We start from the raw sequence: 11,872 nt of genomic DNA, 5'->3' as shown, positions 1-11,872 counted from the left end.
CTCTCTCTCTTTGTTTCTCTCTCTCTCTCTCTCTCTCTCTCTCTGAAAAATGCTTGCTATATATTCAAATCTTGTAGGAGTTTCTGTGTGTGTGTGTGTGTGTGCGTGTGTGTGTGTGTGTATGAGTGAATGTATGTAATCTCCATGGCTATGATTTCTTAATCTCTGAACTTAAATTCAATCAACATTGAGTTTTTGTATGTGCATTGAACTTTCAGGATCCTTTCACTGTTTTTGAACAGGAAAAAATAGAAAATCATATAATAAATTGCAGAGTGCTCAATGCTTTGCATGAGATACACTGTCACTCAAACATCTCAGAAGTCCTGCCCCTAGAATGCTTGCCTTAGGCTAGAATATTCCACAGCAGGTGCTAAAGAAAATATTCATTTCTCATTTGATAACTTTATTTATAAATAAATGAAGACTTATTTTTTATAGTTTTGCATGTTAACTTTGTGTAATATCTGCCTCATTTTGAGTTGATCAAGTATAGATGTCAGCTAATATTTAAAATTGAACAGAAAGTGTAGAAAAACTGTCTAAATTACTAGATGAAACCTGATCATCTGCAGGTGATTTGAATAATTTATTATTGTCTAGGATAATCTTATATAAATTATTTCATTAGAGCAAAAGATTAAAGGAAAAGATCTGTAGAGGTTTTTTTAATAATATCTTCCAACTTTTGTTCTCCAAATTACCATGAAAAGCAATCTTGTATAACACAGATAATAAGCAAACCTCCACCTCTTACAATTTTGTACAGTTTCTGTTTGACTTTCTGAAAGTTCTAAGGAAGCATCTAGAGAGATGGCTCAGTGGGTTCCTTTAAAGATGCCACAGGTTTAATTGCCATAGCCACATGGTAGCTCACAACTGTTTGTAACGTACAATTGTAGAGAGTCCAGTGCCCTCTCCTGACATATGCAGGCACTGTACATGCAAACAGTGCACAGAAGTACATGTAAACAAAATACCCCTATATGTAAAATAAAATAATTTGTTTTTTGTGCAGCCACCAAGATGGCTGAAGTGGAGCAGAAGTAGTGGACCTTCAGCAAGTTCACCTACCATGGCATGAACTTGGACCAACTGGAGAAAAAGTCCTGAACTATCACCTGTGTTGGTAGCAGGACTTACTACTCAAGTACTTGAGAAAGGCCAAGTAGGCCCATACATGGAAAAGCCAGAGGTACTAAAGACTCACCTGAGGGACATGATCATTCTGCCTGAAGATGTAGCCAGCATGATGGGTGTATATAAAGGCAAGCCCTTCAAACAGGTGGATATCAAACAGAGATGATCAGCCACTACCTTGGTGATTTCTCCATTACCCACAAGCCTGTGGATACATGGCTGGCATGGTCTTGGTATTACACATTCCTTCCCTTCATCTGCCACAAATGGTATCCATGACCAATAAAGACTTGTGTAAAATAATGAAAGAAGAGAGAGAGAGAGAGAGAGAGAGAGAGAGAGAGAGAGAGAGAGAGGAGAAAGAAGGAAGGACAGAAGGAAGGATGGAAGGAAGGAAGGAAGGAAGGAAGGAAGGAAGGAAGGAAGGAAGGAAGGAAGGAAGGAAAGAAGGAAAGAAGGAAAGAAGGAAAGAAGGAAAGAAGGAAAGAAGGAAAGAAGGAAGGAAGGAAAAAGCTTAGTTTTCTAAGTGATCCTCAGACAAAACCCTCATTATTCATATTCAGAGTTATTACTCCAAGATTCTCACCAAGCAAATTGTTCATGTTAATAGACTAGAGATGTCTTCAGTAATTAAAATTTTAGCTCTTCAGTATTAACGAAGTACTTTATAGATGCTCCTGAATTCTATTAGGTTATATCTAAAATTGTGTTGGTTATTTTGGTAGTAGATTCATTCTCTAAAAAAGAAAAGACCTTAATAAGATATGCTGTTTTAAGCTTAATTCTCTTTTTGTGTATGCATTATCCACATGAGTGTATGTATGTGTAATGCATACATATAGGAAGTTCCAGAGAGTTGTTGGATTCTAAGGAACCAAGTTTACAGAGTGTTGTGGACCATAGCCTGAATATTGAGAACTAAAATCACAAAGCCAGCCCTTTGCAAAAGCAATAACTGCTCCTTTCTAGCTCTAAACTATGTACAGAAGATATATTCTCCTGCTCATTTACATTGATATTAGTAAGAAATGTTTTTTGTCATTACAGAGTTTCAAATGGTATGTTCTAAACTATCTTTTCTGAAGAATAACCTATATTGTATTTAAAAATATTACTTGACTTTTTCTCTTTGATTAGCACTCTGACTATTTTTCTGTATCTCTCAGGTAGAACTGTACACAGGTAATGGAAGTCATTCCATGAGAAAGGTGTAGTTGCAGAAGGTGAAGGAGAACTGAAGCTCTATGTACTTGATATGCTGCTTTAGGATTTTGTATCTTTATATTTGGTTTCACACTTGCTTTCTCCCTGCTTTTCTCCACTAATCCTGAATTCCTCTCTTTTAGAAATGAATGGGTCCATTGTGTACAGTTGTATGTTGGAAGTCTCCAATTTGCTTGTTGATTTTATGGGGGCCACAATTAATTCACTACAACTACTTTGAGTCTCAGAAAGTACTTTAGACTTTTTTAAAATTATTTTTTAAATACATTTTAGATTTTATCCGCTCACTCCATTCCACCCACCACCCAGGAACCCCCTATCTCATCCCCCCTTCTGCCTCCACAAGGGTGTGCCCCCACCTACCCCCCCACTCCACCCTCCCCACCCTAGAATTCCTCCCCGCTTGGTGTTCAGCCTTCATGGGACAAAAGATCTCCTCTCCCAATCATGCCTGACAAGGCCATCCTCCCCTAAGTATACAGCTGAAGTCATAGGTGCCTCCCTCTTTGCTCCCAGACTGGTAGTTTAGACCCTGGGGAGCTCTGGTTGGCTGGCACTGTTGCTCTTCTTTTGGGGCCACCAACCCTTTCAGCTCCTTCAGTCCTCTAACTTCTCCATTGGGAACCCTTGATCAGACCAATGGATATCTCTGAGCATCAGCCTCTAGATATGTCGGACTCTGGCAGACCTCCGAGGAGACAGCTACATCAGGTTCCTGTCAGCGTGCACTTCCTGACATCCATATCGGTGTCTATCTTTGGTGACTGCACATGGGATGGATATCACAGTAGAGTGGTCTTCCGACGGCCCCTCCTTGACATTCTGTCGCACACTTTGTCACCATATTTGTTCCCTTGAGCATTCTGTCACTCCTTCCAAGTAGGACCAAGGCATCCACACTTGGTCTTCCTTCTTCAGGAGCGTCATGTGGTCAGTTAGTTGAATCTTGGCTATTGAAATCAGTCTGGTGGTTCCTCAGAAAATTGGACATAGCACTACCTGAGGACCCAACTATACCACTCCTCGGCATATACCCAGAAGATGCTCCAACATATAACAAGGACATATGCTCCACTATGTTCATAGCAGCCTTATTTATAATAGCCAGAAGCTAGAAAGAACCCAGATGTCCTTCAACAGAGGAATGGATACAAACAATGTGGTACATTTATACAATGGAGTACTACTCAGCTATTAAAAATAATGAATTTGAGAAATTCTTAGGTAAATGGATGGAACTAGAAAATATCATCCTGAGTGAGGTAACCCAATCACAAAAGAACACACATAGTATTTACTCACTGATATGTGGATACTTTAGATTTTTAAACAACAGTTAAAATATTAAAGATGAAAGCATGTGGGGTGTTGGAGTAAATGCATTTTGCATTCTGATATGGCCATAAGTTGATGGGTGTCGGAGAAGGTAATGTGGTGGTTTGAATGAGAAGTGTTCTCAATAGTCTCAGGTATTACAATTGCCCTGGTCTGTAGCACTTTTGAGGGATGAGGTGAGCCTCACTGCAGGGGTAGCTCATAGAGAATAGGTTTTGAGTTCACATATTAAATCTATTACACTGATTTGTGTTTGCAGAAGTAGATGTGACTTCTCAGTTTCCTCTTCCCTGTGCTAGCTGTTGTATCTCCTTCATCAGTATCTCTGTTTTCATAATATTGTCATGATGTCTAATTAAAGTTGCAAGAAAATGGCTAATACAAAACCTTCTCCAATAATGCCATTATTACAAGTACAAAATTGTTCTGTAAATAATTATAAACACATATACATACATACATAGCATACCTGGTATTTATATTAACAAGTTCAAAAATTCTTTATGTGTTAATAATAAAATTATCAGATTAGGGACAATGTGACAATATTTCAATGGCTACTAAGAGAACTAATGACAAATCAAGATAATTTCATTCTGAATTTATAACATTCCAACTCTCCACTATCATGGAGTCATTATTCAGACTCTTCTCTATCCACTAGTCACATGGCCTTGAAGGAAATTTAATATAGATGTGTCTATCTCTAGGAATTATAGCTCAATAATTGAAATACATAGAACTTAGTTTACAAGACTCCTATAAATCTCTCAGTGTATATTGTAAATTGTATATTATCAGGAATAGAGGGAAGGCTCTTAAATTCTTTCCTTCACTGTAGATATTAAAGAATTAAGAACCATATTCTTCATTAAATGTCATTGATAGGTATATCACATACATACATTGAGAATAACAGGGAGTCTGTAGCTTTCTTATCTTACCTTGTTGCATTTGGTAGGCAAGAATATTTGCTTTAAGCAATAAAAACACAGTCTATGCAATGTTTATCTGCCAGCAATTATAACTGGGGATGTCTTTTTGTATTTTGTCTGAATTTGTGTGGTGTGTTCACTCTATTGAAAGATGTTACTCTCACCTACTGACTCCTTATGTTCTGCTGTATCCTGGAGCAATCATGTGAAAACTAGCAGTATTCATGTGTCAGAACACAGATGGATCGAAGGCAGAGACACTTGGGGTTATTCTTAGGGATGTACCTCAACTAAAACACTTTTCTACCATGCATTTATTTCCCAGAGTTATGCGTTTAATTCCCAAGACCCAGAAATATAAGAGGTTCTTATCTTAGGAAGTGCTTGTAAGAAATGTTCAGTTTCCTTATTTCAGTGCTTCTGTTTCTCATGAAAATATATTCAAATGGTGTAATGAATGAATGTTATCTATACACATGTTTCAATGAATGTGTGAACATTTTGTGGAAATATGGGTAAGTATATTATAAGTTTGACCCAGAAATTTTAAAAAATTAGGGATAAAAATGTATCTGAATAAAGAACACTTCATCTCTAATAAAATTCAGAAACTTATTATACTGAAGATTTAGTTGCATAAAACACTGGGTATTTCCCAAATATCTATTGCATAGGTTACATTTTCTACAACTAATTCTTTGAAACCACTTCAGAAATTTATATAATTTTATAGGTTTTTAAAGGCTACTGAAAAATAAATAGTAAGAACAGGTATACATTTGAAGATTTGCTATTGACTGTGCAGGAGTCATGAATAAAATATTTCACCTGATAATAGGGATCTGTAATATTAAAATATAAAAAATAACAATTTCAAATTAATATTCTAGAACTATAATAATCTTGTACTTCTTATAATTATATGTTTAAAAAAATAAATTATATTACTTTCCCTAAAATAATATACTTTGTACCTAGAAATGTATATTACATTGTCTTAATAATTATGAAAGTATTTTAGAATGGTTGGTAATAAAAGTAGTAACAAATATGCAGTAGTTCAAACACAGTAGCTTCATTGCTCCAAAGAATTGGCAAAATTAATTACAAATTGAGCTCTGTATTTAATAAACTTTGTTTATTCCCACATGTTTAAAATTCTATATTATACTACACATTTCTTCTTCTGTTTGGTTCATATATTCTATATTATATTATATGGTTTCAGTCATATGCTTTTATCACAGTTTGTTATAGATATAAACATATATGACAGAGGTCATAACAAAAAATCTCTTGGAATAATGTTTCATACAACATTTATATAATTTTGATATTTATGTTTTAGTGAAATATAAACAGGACATCTTTGATAAAGGTATTAAGAAATAACCTTGCATACAACTTCAATTTAAATAGCTTTAATTATAAATTTATAATAGCTTTAATTAGTGGTTGTTGCAAATGAAGCATCAAAACCATGCAGTCAAGTTCAAATAATATTTAAAAATTGAAAGTGAAAAAAACTAAGAAATTTTATTCCACGTAATTTGACCTTCATTTCAGCCACCACAACACAGAAAGAAAGGCCTGTCTCAGCTTCCTGTCTCCCAGAATCAAGACATATGTATGGAATGAAGGAAAAGCTATATATACAATATGAAAAAATAAAATAAAAAGTGGTTTCTTCAGTCATTCATTTTTCCAAAGTCGTAGTAACAGAGACAGGATAAAAATGGAATATAGTAGCAGAAAGGCAATCACAGTTTGCAAGGCTTTGAAGTGGGCCATTGTGCTGGCATCCCTGCATCCTTAAACATGTTGCAGCATCTTCTTGTGATGTGTCCATAGGGAGAAGATGAGCAGGAGAAAAGTAAACAGGGACAAAGCAAAGGGGACAGACAAGAAAATAATGTGAAGGTGTAACACGTGCCTTTGACAATTTGCATGGTAATAAGAAACAAAGCTGTATGACATGTTTATTTGATGATATTCATTTATACACATGTTAATTCCAAAGTTAACTAGTAAAATATTTGAAAACAAGAGGACCAGAGACACCAGTAATGAAAGTGAAACTACTTTTTTAACTCTCCACCTTAGATAAAGAAAAGGAGAGTTAGAAAAATTGGCTATCTTGAAAAAATAAAAGACACTGAGGCATGTGGCAAGCCAGATGCTAATATGGTTAGCTATAGTCCATAGATTACTAATGAAATATGGCATCGTTCTATTAGTAGCTAAATCTGCATCCAGTAAGGTAATTAGGGAACGTATTAGAACAAACCAGAGGAGACAAATTCTGGAAGTTACCAAAGCAGTGAGGATTTGATTAACTAATGACATTTTTTTTCTCTTAAACCAATCCATGCAGTGCACCAAGGCCATGAATCCATTTCCTATAATGCCAATAATCAATTCAATTAATAAAATGACTTGAAGTGTGCTCTGGGAGATACCAAATATTCTCTTCAAAAGATACTCCATTTTACTTATTAGTTCTAAAGATTTACAAGCATATTCATTTGAAGTGCTATTTTAAAATGCAATTTAAAAATTAGAATATTTTAGATGGTTTCTGAGTTGATTCTCATAAAATATTTATGTTTAACTCACACACCCACACCCCCCCCACACACACACACTCTATTAGAAGCAAACATGGAGATACTACAGCTATGGTGTCTGAAGATCTTTCCATGAAAATGTGTCTTCTCATATAGCTTAGGAGAGTCAGACCAGAAGTGCAGGATCTTTGTTCACACACAGATCCTGTAGTATTTTCTAGACGAAGATGAAGAAATGATTGGACACTTCAATGCTTTTGTGTAAGGGAGAACACATGAGCTTCATCACTTACCTTCAATCTATGTATTTTCATATGACTTCTTTTTTGTGGAAGACACTTTTAGAAATTACCAAGTATATAAAAAAACAACAAAATTTAAACAGATATGAGTGTCTCTTCTCTAAGGTTTTATATGTACAGTAATTTTCACAGACCTTATGATATGATGTCCTTATCTCTCATATTCTTATCTCTTTACAGTGTCATGAGGATCTTTACTCTTCCAATATTAAGTAAAACACAATATTTCTTCATTATCTCATAGGCATATATATATATGTGTGTGTGTGTGTGTGTGTGTGTGTGTGTGTGTGTGTATCTTCTATACAATGCTCACCTGTAAGTATGTATTTATTGAGATCTAAATAATTTTTTAATTTTTCTATAATGTATTTACATTGGTCAATATTATATGCACATAAATCTGGCTCAGCATCATCCAAGTTGCTCAGGTCATGTTGATTATGAGCTTTCCATGTTACCTGATGTAATAGGACTACTCCATCTGTGAATGTAAGAGGGGAAACTCTACTTTTGATGTGACCAGTCAACAAAGAAGATTAGCTCATCCACAACATAAGACACCTCCTTATTCCTGGACCCTCTTTTGAACACTACAACAGATTCTACAATTAGCAGCAAACACCATCTGACTGTAGCCACCTTTCCCATAAAGTCCTTGTAATATCTGCATTGTAAACATAACTGCTTGTCACCAAAACAGAAGTCTGTGAAACATGCTGGGAAACAGAAAGAAAGTACATTTTGATATAGTCTTAAATCAGTACCTAAAGAGCAATATAGAACATTATTTGACAAATTAAGGGATGGTTGCCAAATATAGTGCAGATGGCAAAGAATAAGATGCAGTGATTTAAACTCTCTGACTAATACTACTTTCAGTCCCTGAAGCAATACTTCAGAAAGAAAGTATACAATTTGAAGACACAGAAGTCTCCTTCTTCTGGTTTTAAGTTCTATGAAGAAGGCATAACAGACAGGTGTGGCACATATCAAAAAAACATCTATGAATGGAAAATCACACATACCTTCATTGGAGAGGCAGGTTGTTCCCTGTGACTTGGAACCATCCAGGTAGCAGATGAGGTCAAGTATGAAGAGAAACAGATAGAAGCAGGACAAGGGGTGGAGCAGAGTGTAATATATACTGATAGAGAGACTTCATGGGCTTTCAGGAAAGCCTCAGGTCTTGGATTTCCCATTCATAAATTCTGAACTTCAATAATGGTATAATGCAGTAAAAAAAAAGGGGGGGGGGAATTTCTATCACTTTTAGTAGCAAGATTACAAACTCCACCCACTGAGCAAACTACAATGCCAATGCCACCTTTAATGTGTGAGTACACCTAAAATATGATAGTATTCATTTTCATGTTTCAGAAAAGATTTTCTTTGAAGAGCTTCCCAGAAGATGATAGTATAATTCAGTGTAAAAAAATCTGATTTTAATAAAAATGATTTTTGCTAAAATGTATATTATTTAAAGTGCTTTTGGAGCATCACATAGAAATTGTGAGAGTCCAAATTATTTCCCTTCTGGTCATTAATACTACTATAGGCCTTTGTAACTAAACCAAGACATTAAAGGAAGAAGTATTTTGAATCACATCCTGATAACTTTCCTTCTGACTTGGAATCATCATATTTTTCTCCTGACCAACAGATGATCCTGGGGAGAGAGTCTTTCTATACAAGTTTAGAATGGCACACAGCATTATTCTAAAATTTTACATACAAAATAAAATTAAAAATCAGCTTGAATTCCAACTCCAGAATACAATGTATTGGAAATGATAAACTTTACTGTTTGTCAATAATCTGTCAAGATTCCAGAAGTTTCTTTAAAAGTGAGTGCCTCAGAGCAAACTGCCATCACCTATTTTAAAGACAGTGTTAATGTATCTGTTTTATCTATAATTAATTGTACATTATTTTAATTTTTATTTATGACTGCTTGATAAACTGATTACACAAAATTCAAAAATTCACAGGAAGTTTAATCAACTATGATTTTATTTATTTCTCCATGCCAAAATAAGTATATAATTAATTATAATTTGATGTGTATATTTCAATCAATATTTATTTTTTTTTTTTACATTAAAAGTGTAACTGACAAGCTAAGCCAAATGCAACAAGCTTAAGACAACTGAAACACCTGGAAAGGAAACCCTCCAACTTGTTGAGCTCTGGGTCTTCCAAGTTATGTAATGTACTCCAATTCTCCACCTTTAAGGACCTATGTACAGTGGGTTTTTAGTGATGTAACTGTCTTTGAGTTACTTATGTTCCTATCAGTAACCCTTCATACATATTACCACTAGTAACACCAACAATACTCATTAGGTCCCCAAATTAAACTTTTGCACTTTTGGTTGTCACCAGTTCCAAATAGGGGAGAGCAGATGTTTGTTCATTTTCCCAAAGGAGAAATTTCACATCACAGTATTTAAATCCAATCTGAAAGTGGTTGGCTACTCCCAAGAATGTATGGGCAAAATAATATGGAATTGTTAGGTTTAAGGAAAAAGGATGACACAATGTTATATAGATCTGAAAATGGGTGGATCTGGGAAGACTTAGGCTGAAGGGTAAAATCTATCAAAATATAATGTTCAAAATTCTCAAACACTGAGAAAATAGTTTTAAAACGTGGTACCTCAGTGATAGCAGGTTACTTATGCAAATCTCAGATGATCATGATCCTCCTGAAAATTTTAATTATTCTATTGTGACCTAGGTACTGGGTTTCAACATTTTACTAGCTGTCATGAAAAACAAAAAATTATACATGGATTTGCAAAAAGAAATGCAGCAGTAAAATTCAAGATAATATGCTTCTTCTGAATGTGAGTAAATGATGTTATTAGCTTCAAGTGAAACCTTAACTGTGGAAGATGAAGAGAGCAAAATATGAAATTCATGAAGAGGGGCAAGTTTGTTCTCTTTTAGGAATTATGAGTCAGCAATGAAATTATTGTATGTCACAGTGGTGTCCTTTTTTGTTTGAGATGTGTCAAATAATTAAAGAAAAGAACTTTAACACATGACAAGCAAACAAATGGTGATAGACTTTCATGTTAGACAGTGAATCCCAATTGCTTGAGCATGACAGACAATGTCTTTTAAACAAGAATCTGCATACACTCTGTTTCTTTGTTCTTTGCTTCTGTTAAAAACATGTGAATATTTTTATATATAACACTAAAAGACCTGAAAGTCAACATCTGAATGATACTTTTTCTCACTCAGTGAGTTTAATAGAGAATCTCGAATGAGATTGCCTCTTGTTTTTCATTAATTTTTGTAAGCCATGCCATGCCCTTGAGAGTGAGCTTGACTTACTTTACTTCTAGTAAAGAAAACAGAACCCTGGCATAGGGATGTCACTCCTGGAAGTGCTTGTTTTATCGGTTTCCTGTAGGCAAAAAGGTCTCAAATCATCAAATTTATCTAAATTTTAGTTTCTCTAAATATGATCACTTTTTTACTTAGATATTTTAAAAGGAATGGACTATATTACAAAGCATAGCTTCTCTGTCAATTCCCTGTGTAAATCTGAATTCTGACAAGACCGAAGAAAACTTCAAAGTTGGTTAGCTTCCAATTTTTTCCCAAAGTTATTGCAGGGAGATTTTATGTTTATAAATATATAAAAATAGATGCAATTGTAATTAAATTAAGCTTTACCTCAATCTGTTGCTTAAAGCTATCCTGTTGGAGGAGTGGTTTGTGTTAAAGCCATGAATAATAAATCCTTCAGTAGAGGGAGCTCATGATGTATTCTTATCAGTAAACATCAAATAACAGATAGAAAAATAACAGAAACATACCCAATCATTTTTGTTATAGAAATTTTGTGTAAGTATTTTAGTTACAGCCTTGACATTCTCTGCAGGTGTCTCTACATTTTATCAACGTCAGATAAATGCATAGCAAGAAAAGAATATAGAAAACTAATCCCTTGTCATGAGTTGGACATCACAGGCTAGAGGGCATGTATTTTTTATTTTTTGCAGTTGATTTTGAAGAGTTGTTGTCCTGAAGAAGTCAAAACAAACTTTGGATGCTGACTTAAGGGAAATCACCTCAATAATATTCATAAAGTCAGGACAGGACAGTAAATTATCTCCATTTAGGTCTCTGAAATCAGAGATCAGTTCATAGTTCCTGAAATACCTGTTCTCCAACCTGGCTTCATTTCATTTCAATTCCATGATGCAGAGACAATATTGCAACATATTAAAACAATTGAATTAGTTCTTATTCACAAAATTGTTTTAAATGTGTCTTCATTATTTAAAATTAAGTGTTATGATGCTCTGGAAGTGGGTTTTAGCTTTATAGACAGAATATAGTTAAGGAGAAC

The 11,872-nt window shown here is 34.6% G+C and overlaps 1 pseudogene; it reads right to left on the bottom strand.

Annotated features, from left to right (window-relative positions):
* Nucleotides 1-6,170: 6,170 nt before the first annotated feature.
* On the bottom strand, nt 6,171-7,121 carry LOC117714687 (taste receptor type 2 member 109-like; annotated as a pseudogene).
* Nucleotides 7,122-11,872: the final 4,751 nt, after the last annotated feature.

The sequence above is a fragment of the Arvicanthis niloticus genome, chromosome 9, assembly GCF_011762505.2.
Source record: "Arvicanthis niloticus isolate mArvNil1 chromosome 9, mArvNil1.pat.X, whole genome shotgun sequence".
Classification (NCBI taxonomy): Eukaryota; Metazoa; Chordata; class Mammalia; order Rodentia; family Muridae; genus Arvicanthis; species Arvicanthis niloticus.
Note: the sequence above shows the minus strand (reverse complement) of the source record. Positions and strands in the feature narration are given on the sequence as shown.